At 41.7% G+C, this 14747-nt stretch overlaps 1 protein-coding gene across 2 annotated transcripts in view; it reads right to left on the bottom strand.

The window, feature by feature from the left end:
• LOC136866449 (ATP-binding cassette sub-family C member 4) overlaps nucleotides 1–14747 on the bottom strand; it is a 431945-nt gene that overhangs the window by 179122 nt on the left and 238076 nt on the right. The window lies entirely within an intron of this gene.

Raw genomic sequence — 14747 nt, forward strand, 5'->3', positions numbered from 1 at the left:
GTTACATTCGGAGATAAGGCCTGAGATGCCCAAAGCACGTTACATTCGGAGATAAGGCCTGAGATGCCCAAAGCACGTTACATTCGGAGATAAGGCCTGGGGTGCCCAACGTCCATTACTTTTAGAAACAAGGCCTGGGATGCCCAAAGCACGTTACATTCGGAGATAAGGCCTGAGATGCCCAAAGCACGTTACATTCGGAGATAAGGCCTGGGGTGCCCAACGTCCATTACTTTTAGAAACAATGCCTGGGATGCCCAAAGCACGTTACATTCGGAGATAAGGCCTGAGATGCCCAAAGCACGTTACATTCGGAGATAAGGCCTGAGATGCCCAAAGCACGTTACATTCGGAGATAAGGCCTGGGGTGCCCAACGTCCATTACTTTTAGAAACAAGGCCTGAGATGCCCAAAGCACGTTACATTCGGAGATAAGGCCTGGGGTGCCCAACGTGCAATACTTTTAGAAACAACGCCTGGGATGCCCAAAGCACGTTACATTCGGAGATAAGGCCTGGGGTGCCCAAAGTTCGAGTTGAGCCACGGACAAAATATTTCCCTGCGGATCACCGTCGATCCTCAAAAGGTCGAGGTCTAGTTGCTCCCTGTTCAGTGTGGTAGGTTTCTCCATTTGTTAATGTTCGACCGCTCGTTTTTATTTATATTTCCTTATTTATTTTGTTATTTATTTTGTCCTGTTTCCGAATTTGGCCAACTCCTTGGCCTTTCTTCTTTTCTATTCCCCTCTTCATTCCTTCGCTTCTCATCTTTCTTTCCTCTTCGGAAATGATCCGTTCGGGCCTCCGTTTTAGTGCTTTCCCTTCAAATGATTTTAGACTGTCGACGCTTCTTCTAAACTTTCTTCTATTGTGATTCATCTGCAGTGTAATTCCAACTTCTTCCTCATCCTTCTTGACCTTTTCTACCCACTTGGAGGTGGCTTTTAACCCCATGGTGTATTTTAAGATCCTTTTGGTCAGCCGTTTACCATCCATCCTTACTAGGTGTCCGTAGAATTTCAGCCTTCGTTTTCGCACTGTCTCCGTGATCTGTTCAGTGTAGTTGCAGAGTTCCTCATTTCTCCTTTTCTTCCAAGTCCCACCAGTAGTCTTCTGCGGTCCCAGAATTTCCTTAGAATCTCCCTTTCTTTTTTGTGGAATTCTTGCAGCTCCCCCTTTTTTAAATTTAAAATTGAGTACAATAAAAGGAAGCAATGGAGATGTGATAATACAACAGGATAATACAGCTATATTATGGAAAGAATATGTAGAAGGCCTGTATGAAGGACAAATAGATGGCGATCTAATATAAAATTAAAGTGAGATAGAACAAGATAATCTGGGACCACGTATACTTAAAGAGGAATTTGCTAAAGCTTTGAATGAGCTGAAAAAAAGGAAAGCTCCTGGAGTAGACTCATTCCAGGTGAAATACTACAAACTCTAGGGGATAAGGCAAAAATTTCTTTATATCAACTAGTAAATTATATTTATACTAGCGGAGAAATATCGGAAGATTTTGAGAAAACTGTATTGATACCTATCCCAAAAAGTAATCTTATAAGAGATGTCAAGATTATAGAACGTTAAGCCTGGTAACGTGTGCCTCCAAAATTATTACAAGAATTGTTTACCACCGCATGGAGAAAAGAATAGAAGAAAATCTCTCAGAGGATCAATTCGGGTTTAGAAGAAACAGAGGAACAAGAGAAGCAATTCTGAGCCTTAGAACAATTATTGAACAAGCCCTAAGAATCAGTAAGAACACCCTAATTGCTTTCATTGATATAGAGAAAGCGTTTGATAATGTTAACTGGAATATTATGTTTAAAGCCCTTAGATGTCTGAAAGTGGACTACAGAGATCAGAAAATCATCTATCAGCTGTACAAGAACCAGACAACGCTAATAGGAAAGGAGTAAGGCAACGATGTGGTCTGTCACCTCCATTATTCAATTTAGAAGAAGCAATGAAAGAGTTTTGAGCCACCTCCACCCATGGAATAAAAACAAATGGCCAACTACAGTATACCAAACAATACGTTTCGCGGATGATATTGCCCTCATAGCTGAAACTGATAAAAAGATAGAGACCTCACTAGAGAAACTGAATGATCTACTAATACAGTACTAAAATGTAACATGAATGTTAACAAAACAAAAACCAAGATAATGAAATGTACTCCGGATGGTAAACAGGATGTTAATGTTTGGTTGGAAGGAGAAAAATTGGCTCGACTAAAGCAGTTCAGTTATTTGGGAAGCATCATTGCATCTGATGGGAGGTATGAAAAGGACGTCCATTCTCGAATAGCCCAAGCTAAATAAGTTCTCTACATAAAAAAAAGAAGCCTGTTGACCTCCAAGGTAATTTCCCTACCCAGTACAAGAGCATTTCATTAAGAGCTTCATTTGGAGCATTGCGACCTACGGCTCTGAAACCTGGACTCTATTAAAGGCTGATAAGAAAATAATAGATGAATTCGAAATGTGGTGCTGGCGTCGGCTCCAGGAGTCACATGCTAACAAATGAAGAAGTTCTCAAGAGAGCTGAAGAAACCATCAGTCTACAGTACAGAAAATGATCACGAAAAGAAGACGTGCACCACACTGCTTGAAGGGAAACTGGAAGGAAAGACTAGAAGAGGACGACAAAGAGCAGGGTTCATCGATGCCATTAAAGGGCTACGTCCATATCAACTTATCAAGCAGCTGGCTCAGGATAGAAGGTCATTGGACGAGGACAGTCATGCTACCCACCAACCATCAGGCTGAGGAGAACGAGAGAGATTAACAAGCAATAAATGACATTTTAATATCAATTAAGGACAATTACTGAAATTATTACATCCCCATTTAATGATTACCATAATAACAAAAACGAAACAAACCCCATGGCGCTATAGCCACGAAGGCCTGCAGATTATGAGGTGTCGTGTGGTCAGCACGACGAATCCTCTCGGCTGTTATTCTTGGCTTCCTAGACCGGGGCCGCCATCTCACCGTCAGATAGCTCCTCAATTGTAATCATGTAGGCTGAGTGGACCGCGAACCAGCCCTCAGATGTAGGTAAAAGTCCCTGACCTGGCCGGGAATCGAACCTGGGGCCTCCGGGGTAAGAGGCAGGCACGCTACCCCTACACCGCAGGGCCGGCATATTACCATAATAACGTTTTAATTAAAACGTTCTTTTAACCAACATGAAATAAAGTTTTAAAATTTCATTTATGATTAAATAAATACTCAATCACTAAACCTAACCTAACCTAACCTAACCTAACCTAACCTAACCTAGTTTTATGTTATCTGTATATTTTAACTGATTGTTGTGCCTACTGGGGGGCAGTTCCACTGGGCAATTCGACCCTCACTTCCAGCTGACCATAGGCCCAACTCAACCGTCCTTTTTATAGACATCATTGACCGTGGGCCCAACTCAACATCCCCTATATAAACGTTACTTTTGGAGACAAAGCCCGAGATTCGAAGACCTCACTGTCAAAGATGACTTGCATCTACACGTCCAACGTAACCAGGACAAAGGATCAAGACTATTTACGCACGTCTCCAACGGTCATGTTCCTAATCATAGTACCAGACTACGTAAAGGAAGCCACGTGTGCATATTAACTGCGAAATGATTGCAAAAGTCAACCAATAGAATATGGAAATTAAATGTTCACAGTGAAATGAGAGCGCACTATGATGAAATTCGCAATCTTTCTGCACGTGCTCAGAGAATGATACCGAATGAATACCATTACTGAACATAAATATCGTAGAATGTCCTTCAAAAAAACCAGTTTATAGTGGCTTAACAATGTCAACGAAGAGAAAACACTTCGAAGAAAAATAAGCTGACACTGCAAGAATAGCATATCTCGTCATCTGTAGCTGCTTGTGTGAGATCATATCAACAGCATCAACTTGGAAGACAATCCAGAAATAAACATTTTACGGGGTAAGCTGAAGCTCTTTTCTCCATTTGTCATATGTCGCACAGACTAAGACAGGACTTATGACAACGATGGATTAGGACAGGGTTAGGACTGGAAAGGTGGTGGTGGTGATGATGATGATGATGATGATAATGATGATTGTTATTTAAAGGGGGCTAACATCTAGGTCATCGGCCCCTAATGGTATGAGGTGGAACGAAATGTAAAGATACTTACAATTTTAAAATGAATCTACTGACCAGAATTTAAAAAAAATGATGATTAAAATGACTATGGATTAAAAATAATCAGTAGATCTAATTCGCAATGCCTGATTTCTGATAAAATGATAGGAAATATACACCGACTGAGCAAATGTCATGGGATAGCGGAACACTGATGCACAGGTGTGTTGTCTGCGCACCACACGCCCCCTGTGCCAGCGGCAGTTTTATAGGAGACCTTGTGAGCCGTGGCTGTGCATGTGACAGATGTAACATGGAACGTCGTCGTGAGCTGACACCGTTCGAACGGGGTATGGTGGTCGGTGCCCGACGGATGGGAAGTGCGATTTCGGAAGTGGTGCGGGAATTCGGCTTTACACGATCAACCGTGTCCAGGGTGTATCGTGAATGGTTGAATGCGGGTGTCACCGTCCACAACAAACAAACGACCGGCCGTCCAGCCACCCTCGATGACCGTGACCGGCGACAAATCACGGCTCAATTCAACACAGGCCGTGCTAGACACGTCTCCCAGTGGACAATCCGTAGGAACATGGGTTCTATGGGGCATGGGAGCCGGCGCCGCACACGGGTGCCACTGTTAACCCAACGGCATCGGGCACAACGATGCGCATTTGTCGCCAGTCACCAGAGATGGACACTGGAACAATGGCCTAATGTGATATGGTCGGACGAACCACGATTTCAACAGCACCATGCCGATGGGAGGCACCATGTATGGCGCAGACTACATGAAGTGATGGATCCCGCCTGCCTCGAAGGTGTGGTCCAGGGCGCTGGTGTCTCCGTTATGGTCTGGGGTGCATTTTCCTGATATGCAATGGGCCCCCTAGTTGTTCTGGAAGAGACTTTGAATGGTACGCGGTATGTTGAGCTGCTCGGAGACCATCTCCACCCATTTTTGGCCTTCCAGCGCCCAGACGGTTCTGCGGTGTTTCAAGATGATAACGCGCCGCCACATCGCTCCCACGTCGCCCGGGAATGGTTCCAGGAACATGCAGCGGAGGTCCAACGACTGCCATGGCCACCCAGGACTCCCGATATGAACCCTATCGAGCATATCTGGGATGTCCTGGAACGCAGGCTGCGTGCCATGGATCCTGCACCCACGAACAGACCAACATTGGCGGCCGCTCTGCAAACGATTTGGTGTCAGCTGCATCCAGAGGACTACCAGGGACTTGTCGACTCACTTCCACGGCGTCTCAATGCAGTTCGCAGGGCCAGAGGAGGTCCCACACGCTATTAGGTGACTATCCCACGACATTTGCTAAGTCAGCGTAGATTACAATGGAATGGGGCATTGCCTTGAAATTCAGTAATATATATTGTTCAAATTAGTATTTAGAAAACAATAAATATACATACAAACTAAAACAGTGTCAATAGAATAAAACGTAGTAAACAATAAATTAAAAATATGAAATACTACGTTTATACACGATAAAACAACTTAAGCAATATAGCCGGAAGGGTAGAACTGAGAATCGCCTACAACAAGACAAAGACATTGAATACCACTGAGGATTGGACAACACCGGAAGGCACCGTGCAAAAGGTGGACAAATTCAAGTACCTAGGAGAATTTATAACAGGAAGGAATAGGAGCAATGAGGGAATAACAGAGAGGATAAAGAAGATGCGATCAGCCTTTTGTATGACCAGAGATATATACAATAAAAAGAATATATCTACAGGCGCAAAGATTAGACATTACAAGGCAACGGTGAGAAATGCTGTATTATATGCTGCTGAGACAATAGCACTAGGAAGAAATGGTGCGGAACAACTAGAGAAAGAGGAGATAAAAATATTGAGGAAAATACTAGGCCCTAAGAGAGGAGGTGAGAGATGGATGAGGAGACCCAGGGAAGAACTATACCGGAACATGAGGACAATCTCAGAAGAAATCAGACTGAAAAGAGCAAGGTTTGCGGGACATGTAATCAGGATGAATATGGATAGAATGACGAAAAGAGTATGGGAAACAACAGCGAGGACACGAGGAAAGACAGGAACCAAGTGGGTAGTTGAACTCCGGAAAGATTGGTCGGAATTGGGGATCAAGGTGGAAGAAAAGGAAAATTGGAGAAGCAAATAGATACCGACTAATATGCCAGAGATCAATGATAGGGATGGATACAGGAAAAGGATTGAGAGTCACCAGTGGAGTAGACAAGAGAAGAGGATACTGAATATATCGGAAGAAGAGCGAGAGAGAAGAAGGGAAAGGATGAAGAGGTTCTGGGAGGAGAAGAAGAAAATGCAATCCATGAAGGAGCTGTCCGTGGTCCTACAGAGGCCGTAACGCAAGAAGAAGAAGAAGAAGAAGAAGATAAAACAGACCACTATCCCTCATAAAAAGGATGACGAGGTCTGTGACTGTTCGTCATCTCGTATTATCTTATAATTATAGAGAAAATAGATTAAGGCAGAATAATGTATTGCCTTGAAGTGCAATCATATATATAATTCAATTTATAAGTTAAACGCCACATTAAAATACACAAAACAATAATAAAGCAGAGTCATCAAAATAAAGCGTAGTTAAGAATAAAATACAATTAAAGGCAGATAAAACTCACTTTTACACACGATAAAACAGGTGATTCATTATCCCTCATACAACGGATGACGAGGTCTGCTGACCACTCGTCACCTCGTAGGATGAGGGAGGACTGAGAAGTGATCGTGGCCTCTCAGGAAAAGCCATTTCTACTTCAAAAGTTCTATCCAGTGTCAAGCTTAGGAATTTTATCTTCCTCGACTATGGTAACCAGTTGTTGTGAAAATGGGAGATCACTAAAAAACATATTCAGTGTTTCCGACAGTGGGGTTCGAACCCACTATCTGCCGAAGCAAGCTTACAACTACGTGTCTCATATGGCGTAATTAACTAGCTTGGTGCAAGTATACAAACTAAAATTGCTATGTCAACTCTCATTCTGGTGAAATTAGATTGTAAAATTCTTCACTGAGCGTAGTTGGTATCTATCTAAAGATCCCAAAGACTTAATGAAAATGTTCTTGATTTTATTTTCTACTAATTACGGTTTTCAGTGACGCCAGTATGCCTCAATTTTTCCCCAGAGGAGCTCTTTAACGTGCTGGTAAATATACTGACATGAGGCTGGTGTATTTCAGCACTTTACAAGTTTATACTCAGTTTTATTCAGGTAGCAATGAAATGAAATGTCGTATGGCTTTCAGTGCCGGGATATCCCAGGAAGGGTTCGGCTCGCCAGGTGCAGGGCTTTCTATTTAACTCCCGTAGGCGACCTGCGCGTCGTGATGAGGATGAAATGATGATGAAGACAACACATACACCCAGCCCCCGTGCCACTGGAATTAACCAATTAAGGTTAAAATCCCCGACCAGAAAGGCCAGTACGCTGACCGTTCAGCCAACGAGTCGGACTATTCAAGTAGCATATACGTGCAATAGTCTGCGACGCTCTTTTTACTTTTATTTTTCTTAATATTTAGATCTATTCATTATTTATTTTTGACAATTCGGAAGAAAAATTGATTAAAGAGCTATTTTCACCCATCATAGAAAAGCTTTTCCTTTGGTTTCTCACTTCAGCTCCTGGTGAATGTCGGAACGGTACCGTACATTCAGCCCAGATCATTTTTCTCAATTTTAGACCCAATAAATTTATACCAGGAGAAACTGTTGACTATGATTCTTCAAATCTTTTACATAAAGCAACACCAACGTCCTCCTTCCTTCTCCCTTCCTCCCTTCCTTTCTTTAATAAAGGAATTATAATGTTACTGGTTTTACGTCTTACTATCTTTTTTTTTTTTTTTTTACATTTTTTCGGTGTCGGAATTTTGTTCCACAAGAGTTCTCTTACGTTCCAGTTGAATTTAATGACTCAAGGCTGGCATATATGAGCACCTCCGAATACCACCATACTGAGCACAGATCGAACCCGCCATGCTGGAGCTAGAAATTAAGCACTCAACCAACTGAGCCACTCCGCCAGACATCGTCTCTTTCTTTCTTTCTTTCTTTCTTTCTTTCTTTCTTTCTTCTCTCTTCTTTCTTTCTTTCACCGGGCGAGTGGGCCGTGCGATGAGGGGCTGTGCACTTGCATCCGGGAGATAGTGGGTTCGAACCCCACTGTCCGCATCCCTGAAGATAGTTTTCCGTGGTTTCCCTTTTTCAAACATGCAAATTCTGGGGCTATACCTTAATTAAGGCCACAGCCGCTTCCCTCCCACTCCTAGGACTTTCCTACCCCATCGTCGCCATAAGAACTATACGTGTCGGTGAGACGTAAAACAAATTGTAAAAATAAAAAAAACTTTTCTTTCTTTCTTTCTTTCTTTCTTTCTTTCTAACGACAACCTTCAATGGTCATAGTGAATGCTATGATCTACCCAAGGGCCATTTCCGCAGTTAAGAGTCTATCTTATAGCATTATGATCCAAGATTAACTATGCAGATGTGCTCCTGTAGTTACGTGTGCATCTCATGACGAGAACTGGGTTCAAGTACGTTTAAGGCGAAGTATTAGATGGCAGACGACCTTGTCCTTAACGCCCAGACTGGCACGTACTGCTTCTTTATTGTTCTCTCTCTTTCTTTTATGCAAAGAAGATCGCACAGTTGATGAGAATCTTAATCAAAGCTTGTAGTAACAACAGCTACGAACGAATTGGGCATGTAATTACAGTTCTTACGTCACAACAAATTAACTTTAAAATATCTCCGGTCAGTTTGTACGATGAAGACTGAATATTAAATACTACTCTTCCCAACAGTAATTAATAATAATAATAATTTATTATTATTATTATTATTATTATTATTATTATTATTATTATTATTATTATTATTATTATTATAACAATAATAATAAAATGGCGTATGGCTTTTAGTGTCGAGAGTGTTCGAGGATAAGTTCAGTCCGACTCGTTCACTGAATGGTCGGTGAACTGGCCTTCGGTTCAGAGGGTCCCGGATTTGATTCCAGGCCGAGTCGGGGATTTTAATCGCTTCTGATTAATTCTTCTGGCTCGGGGACTGGGTGTTTGTGTCCGTCCCAACACTCTCATCTTCATATTCAGACAACATATAATTACCACACTACCAACCATCAGAGAAACACGCAATAGTGATTACATCTCTCCATAAAGGGTTGGCGTCAGGAAGGCCATCCCGCCGTAAAACAGGGCCAAATCCGTAGCAAGTGCGATGCAGTTCACACCCGCGACCTCACAGGTGTGGGAAAAAGCGGTAGGAAAAGAAGAAGAGTAGTGTTCGAGGACAAGTTCGGCTCGCCAGATGCAGCTCTTTTGATTTGACTTCTGTAAGCGACCTGCACGTCGTGATGGGGATGAAATGATGAAGACGACACATACACCCAGCCCCCGTGCCGGTGTAATTAACCAATTATGGTTAAAATTCTCGACCCTGCCGGGAATCGAACCTGGGACCCCTGTGACCAAAGACCAGCACGCTAACCATTTAGCCATGGAGCCGGAAATAATAATAATAATAATAATAATAATAATAATAATAATAATAATAATAATAATAATAATAATAATAATAATAATAATAATAATAATACCAAAAGGGTTGGCCGTACAGTTAGGGACGCGTAGCTCTGAACTTGCATTCGGGAGATTGTGGGCTCAAATCCCACCGTCAGGAGCCCTGAAGATGGTTTTCCGTTGTTTCCTGTTGTCACACCAGCTGTACCTTAAGGCCACGGCCGTTGCCTTTCCAATCCTAGCCCGTTCCTATCCTGTCATCGCCGACAACCTTCGAATGGTAAGTGCAACGTTAAACATCTAGCAATTCTTATTCTTATTCATCTTTTATTCTTCTTCTTCTTCTTCTTCTTTCGATTCGGTCATCTAATGATCACGTTATTTCAACTGTTTCTTGCTGCATCGAGCTTTAACATCCTCCCAGAACTTTCGCATTAGTTCTCGTTTCCTTTCTTCAGTCCTCTTCTTGCCTATTGGAAGCTTAGGTTTTTCTTGGAAACATTGGTGTCTTGTTAGTTTCTGTTTAAGGGAGGCACGTTCTCAGATATCGTTGTCTGCGATTCCCGCTTCTTGTGAATCTTTGTTCACCTCAGTGAACCAACTCCCTTGGTTTTCTTTTCGAGAACGTAGGTGAAAATCCTATTTGTCAATCGCTTGTGTTGATACAGAGTATTAATGACCCGTCGGGGTATAAGGCAGTTCTTAATAACTAACATGTCTCCTGTGGAGGGTCGAAATTATTCGCAAGTCGCCTGATTTGCACTGCTCCAGAAGGCCGGCGAGTGATAGCTGTGGTTATACAACTATTATTATTATTATTATTATTATTATTATTATTATTATTATTATTATTATTAACATAATATCCCATGTGCATCAAAACTCTCACACAACAAAGTCTGCATTAACAAAGAACAAAATAACGATACTTTTTGTGAACCGACTTCTTTGTTCTTTCCAGGAAATGACTACTGAACTACGAATGGAAAAAAAGTGATCTGTAAATCAAAATAATCTGCCACATACAAATGTGACAACAGGATGCAGCGGAGTAGATTCAAGGTACTTACTCACTGATAATTTATGCCCGTGATTAAACAACACGGGGAACATGAATGGAGGGACAAGAATTCTACAGTGAGTGTAACATGAGATCATCTTCCAAAGCAGAAGAGTCCTATTATAGATGCGTTAGGTTCAAGTAAGATAAGCACTAACTTCTTTCGTGAATTTTAACTAGTCTCGTGATCGTAAACTCTCGCCTACCGATCAACTCGCCCGTCTTCACTGGCGCCAACTTAACAATGCAGCACGGCCTTCTAATCGCAGGTGAAGGTTGCTGCAGTGTAATGTTTACATGATCAGTACAGAACTAAGGACACTTCTTCATCAGACTATGTTTACTGTATAATATCCATTCTGCCGATGAAAGGAAGACACTAATCTAGTGAGCCGCTGCTTGGTACCTCCCAGTGATGTGGGGTTTCCAATTCTATCACAGAGTGGACGTAACTGCTCAGCTATGAAAGTGGGTGTTATTTTTAGTTGATAAATATGGTTTCTTAATAATAATAATAATAATAATAATAATAATAATAATAATAATAATAATAATAATAAATGTTCAGATCCGTGGCTGAATGATTAGCATGCTGGCCTTTGGTCCAGGGGTCCTGAATCGATTCCAGTCTGGGTCGTGGATTTTAACTTTCATTGGTTAATTCCTCGGGCTCAGGTGTTTGTGCCATCTTTAGCGTTAAAAATCATCTTACATAGGCTCCCATCCTCTTTTTTCTCAATTTGTTTTACGTCACACCGACACAGATAGGCCTTGTGGGGACGATAGGATAGGAGTGCGAAGGAAGCGACCGTAGCCTTAATTGAGGTACAGCCCCAGCATTTTCCTGGTGTGGAAATGGGAAACCACGGAAATCAATCTTCAGGGTTACCGACAGTGGGATTCGAACCCACTATCTCCCGAATACAAGTTGATAGTGACGCAAGTGTAATGGACTGATATGGGTAAATAATGCCAATATCAAGCTCGAATTATTATTATTATTATTATTATTATTATTATTATTATGACTTGTGAGGTATGGCTATGAAGTGTTTACATCCACTTATTATTAGTATTATTTACGTAGCTATGTACGGACGGTCGCATTATTTGTGAGGTTATGTCATGTAACATGTGCTGTATATATATATATATATATATATATGTGTGAGTTTAGCTAAATGTAAGAACCCGTAATTAACAGTATATAACCACCTCACTCCTCATTTCCCTAGAATGCCTCTTCAGTGACACCTAAGCTATTTATGACAGATTTTGACGGAGCTGTGGAGGATCAAACCAGCCTTCGGGCTGAATACCAAACATACATACAAATTATTATTACCTGTATATATGATGTATAATCCATTACAATAATGTGCAACACACCGTAATGTCCAGAACAACGCTATGTACGACGAGAACTCTGTAGAACCTTCCTTGCATTATAACTATGCTATTGGTCACTCCAGAATTTACGAGAAGATATGTTGTAACATATCCTTCTATAAGTCTGGCCAGGCAATATATATAAGAGGCAGTCTTGATTGTAGAGAGGAGGCTGGTTGAAGTCAAGTATGTGAATTGGTTTTGTTGAGTTGGTAGTTAACAGGCATCTAGTGCAGTCCTCTTCTTAGTCTTCGTGATAGGCAGTTGTTCAAAATGGTGGTTTATTGATGTATGTGTGATAAATGTATAGCGTTTGTAAATGAAATTAGGGTACACAACTGACAGCATTTTGTGTGCGCCGTTGCGAATACATCAACAGCTACGTGAACTAAACCGCAAAACCACATGCTCGGAAGGTCTCATCCTATCACACAGGTCGTTTACAAGACGTCAAATCGAAAGAAACCCCTAGGGGTGTGTCCAGTATAAGAACACAAACAGTATCCCCTGCCTGTCGTAAAAAGCGACTAAAAGGTCTCCCAGAGGCTCTGAACTAGGGAGCGTGGCTTGGCAACTAGAATTTCGTGTGGCTATTTCTAGTCGAGTGCAGCCCTTGTAAGGCAGACCCTCCGATGAGGGTGGGCAGCATCTGCCATGTGTAGGTAACTGCATGTTATTGTGGTGGAGGATAGTGTTATGGGTGTTTTATGAGTTGCACGGATGTTGAGGACACTACAAACACCCATCCCCCGAGCCAATGGAATTAACCAATGAAGGTTAAAATCCTCGACCTGGCCGGGAATCGAACCCGGGACCCTCTGAACCGAAGGCCAGTATGCTGGCCGTTCAGCCAACGAGTCTGGCAACTGCGAGGCCCTTATCTGAGTCCTGGGATTACTTCCAGGTTCCTCACTTTCGTCTATCCTATCCGACCTGCCTTGGTCAACAGGTGTTCTTTTCCGACCCCGACGGCATTAGATTTCGAGGCCTACGGTGTCTTTCATTTTCACGTCATTCGTGGTCCTCGTGCTTCTTTGGCCGACAACTTGATTTTTCGAAGTGTCGGGCCCCTTCGATTTTCCCCCTCTAATAGAGGATGGCTGCCTAGTTTTACTACTTCTTAAAACAACCATCACCATCACCAATCAAAAGTCCTGCACCCGGCCTCTCTGGAGGCCACATGCCATTATTATTATTATTATTATTATTATTATTATTATTATTATTATTATTATTATTATTATTATTATCACGAACACAGTTCTATGCGATTGTGGCGAATTTCAAACAGCACAACATCTCTCACGTTGTCCGTTGTGTCCATGCAGATGTACAGTGAGTGATTTGACCAAAGCTAATTCAAGTGCTCTCGAAGTGGTTAAGTTTTAGGCGGAAACTGTTTGAAACCACTTGATGAACACATATTTTGTGTAATTGTGTCCATTTCATATTTATTTTTTAAAGTTTTCATGTTTCTTATTTTGTACTTCTGATATAAATAAATAAATAAATAAATAAATTTATTATCATCCGAGCAAGTTGGCTTCCCTGGAGATTATTTCCCGTGGGTTTCCATTCTTACACCAAGGAAATGCTGGGGTTACAGGGGAGTTAGAACAGCCCCATGGAATTTTTCCTAAAAGATAACAGAAACCGACATGCTAAATAAACTTAATTTTAGAACCACATACGCACAAGTACGTTTATTGTGTTCTATCATCATTTTACGAACTATAAATAGCACACACCCACCAATCGGCCGATCCTGGGTACGCTACTGGTTAAAATGGAACTCCATCACTGGAAAAGAGCAGGCGAAACCCGATCGAAATAAAGGACATGAATATTAGTTAACCATCCTGCGCGAAAACTGGCAGCAGTGAGAAGCATGAAAAGCTGTTCTCAGAGCACAATAGGTGCACTTATTACCTATCAGTCAAGAGAGCCAATATGGAGAACTAAAAGGAAAAAAAACAGTGTCTATTACACTGCTCAAGATAAGTTGAGGTGAATGATATAGCAGTTTCTGTAGTTCAAGTTCGCCTTCTGCTAATAGTAAGGACACAGTCACTTCCTTGCATTATTATTAGGAATATAAGTAGATTAACAACCATTAACATATATTAACTTTTAATCCATTTTATTTTACTCTTTTTGGGGTCAAAATTGTAGGTGACCGTTTTTACAAGTTGTTTTACGTCGCACCCACACAATACGTCATATGGCAACGATGGGACAGGATTGGGATAGAAACGGGAAGGAAGCGACCGTAACCCTAATTAAGGTACAGCCCGGAGCACTGTCTGGTCTGAAAATGGGAAACCACGGAAAGCCATCTTCAGGGCTATCGACAGTGCAGTTAGAACCCACCATCTCCCTAATGCAAGCTTATAGCTACGTGACCCAAACAGTGCGGCCACTTGTACGGTTGTATGTAACCTATTTTCTGCCAAGTAGTCCATAACTGTTCAAAGAATACAGTTAAAGTAATGAAGATGTCCGGTAATCTGTTTCAATTTACTTTACTGGCTACGAATGTAAAATGCGAGGGATTTCTCAATAAATAATTACTGACGAGAGAAATACGTTCGGCTCCTTGGATGAATGGT

The sequence above is a fragment of the Anabrus simplex genome, chromosome 3, assembly GCF_040414725.1.
Source record: "Anabrus simplex isolate iqAnaSimp1 chromosome 3, ASM4041472v1, whole genome shotgun sequence".
In the NCBI taxonomy this organism is placed as follows: Eukaryota; Metazoa; Arthropoda; class Insecta; order Orthoptera; family Tettigoniidae; genus Anabrus; species Anabrus simplex.